This window comes from Orycteropus afer, unplaced genomic scaffold, assembly GCF_000298275.1.
Source record: "Orycteropus afer afer isolate SDZICR_OR568_19922 unplaced genomic scaffold, OryAfe1.0 scaffold00002, whole genome shotgun sequence".
NCBI classification, from domain to species: Eukaryota; Metazoa; Chordata; class Mammalia; order Tubulidentata; family Orycteropodidae; genus Orycteropus; species Orycteropus afer.
Genome location: NW_006921589.1, coordinates 8,314,330 through 8,316,784, shown reverse-complemented (window position 1 = coordinate 8,316,784; position 2,455 = coordinate 8,314,330).

Genomic DNA, 2,455 nt, shown 5'->3' with positions numbered 1-2,455 from the left:
GGTCATTGGTCTCGCATGATTCTGTTGTGCAATCTCCAGTGTTGTTTCTATCATCAAAGCCATATTTTCCAACTACTGATGGTACTTCTTTGTTTCCAAATTTCACGTTCTAATCACCAGTAATTATCAATGCATCTTGATTGCATGTTTGATCATTTCAGACTACAGAAATTGGTTTAATGATAATAAAAAAAAAAACCCTTCAATTTCTTACCCTTGGTATTAGTTATCATTGCATAAATTTGAATAACAGTAACAGTAACTATTCTTTCTTGTTGACCTGTAGATATTATCCTATCAATGACAACACTATACTTCAGAATAGATCTTGAAATCCTCCCTTTGAAGATTAATGTGATGCCATTCCTCTTCAATTTGTCATCCCTGTGATAGTAGCCTATGTGATTTTCTGATTCAAAAGGGTCAATACTAGTGCATTTCAGCTCAGCAATGCCTAGGGTATCAATCTTCAAGCATTCCATTTCATTTTTGACAACTTTCAATTTTCCAAGATCCATACTTCATACATTCCACATTCTGATTATTAATGGATGTTTGAAGCTGTTTCTTCTAATTTTTAATCATGTCATATCAGCAAAGGAAGGTTGAATCTATTTTGATGGGGCGACTCTTCCCAAGTCACATATTGAGTGCCTTCTGACTTGAGGGATTCATTTCCCAGCACTATGTCAATCACTTGTCTGTCAGTGCTTGCATGCTGCTGTGATGCGGGAGCCCATGTCACTGGTATTTCAAATAGCAGCAGGGTCACCCTGGGTGGACAGGTTTCAGTGGAACTTCCAGACGATGACAGACTGGGAATAAGGAAGGAGCCATTCACTTCTCAAAGAATTGGCCAGTGAAAATCTTATGAATAGCAGTGAAACACTGTCTGATACAGTGCTGGAAAACCATATGTGTAGCCCTGATATCAGACAATGCTCCACTGTTACTCATAAAGTTTTCACTGGCCAAGTTTTTCAGAAATAGATAGCCAGGTCCTTCTTCCTGGTCTGTCTTAGTCTGGAAGCTGCACTGAAACCTGTCCACCATGGATAACCTTGATGGCATTTGAAATCCTGGTGGCATGGCTTCCTGCACCACAGCCTCATGTAAGCCACCACAGCATGACAAACTGATAGAATTATTAAATTCTGCAAGTGTACAGTTTCCCAAATTCTAGGATTCTATGATCTTTCCATACAGGTTGGGAATGCCTTGTGCTTACAAAATCCTCCAATTTGCCACATCATTGAGAATTACACATAGCCCATTACCCCAGGAGTAAATAAACACGCTCAGTGTAATAGGGAGAATCTGAGCACTGAACCATGTATTCTCTCATTACTTCGGTCCAACTCTGCTGACGCTGATTATGAGATATTATTCACCCAGGCTTCTGTTTCTGAAAGTCAGAATTCTCCAGAGCCCATGATATTCATCATTTCCTACCTTTCCCCTCTAATATCCTTAGTGTTTGCTGCCTGTCTCCAGGTGTTTTGTCGCTAACAATCTCAAGAAAGAATAGATGATTTCTGAACAAACTATGAATGCTAACTAACAATCCTTCCCACAGACACAAAGGTAATTATGGTATATTGTCTAGAAACAATGCTCTATCCCATTATTTCACAAGCAACTTTCAGTGGGCTTTGTCATAGTCAATGGCCCCTACTGACACATGTTTGAAAACAAACAAAGAAATAGGTGTTCATTCATGGCCCAGGCTACCTTGGAGGATATGAGCAAGTTCTCTCCCTGGGTCAATTCCTCCAGGGGGATTCACATCTGATTTCCACTTAATTGATCCAATCAGCTCTTCGACCCTGCCACTGTCGGCTGTTTTGCAGTTGTCTAGACATGGTCATAAATAACTGGATGACTGCCCACTTTAAATTTTTAATGAGAGATTTTGAAATTAGGAAAAGAGGGAAGTAATTGCAATTTATGGCCTGAGGTTCTTCACTATGCAGTGACCCACATGAAGTGTGCCTTGGGTTTCCTCCCATCAGCTCCACACATCTCACCTCTTCATTGTGCAAGCCCAGAGTTTCACTCCCACCTCCTCCTCTCCGTACACACACTTTTCCCAGAAAATCCTGTGATACCTCCTCCCAATTCTCATTTTATGGAACAAGCATTTTTAAATTATCCAGAGAGCATGATCTAAACAAAAAGAAAATGATTTTTGAGTTATCGGTTGCCCCTTTAAGTAGTTCTTAAGCAGATTGGATCAATAATGCCTATGTAAATAGGATGCAAGTATACAACTTTGCCCCAGAGTACCCATAGATAGCGAAGAACTTTTGGATTGCACAGTTATCTTGAAGCCTGTCTGTACACCTGTGGATGCCAGATAACTCCCCTAAACAGTTGCCTGTGCCCCAGTTCCCTTTTCTGTCATGAATGTATGTTTCCTGAGCTCTGTTTCTATATCAGTTTGGATATTCATAAA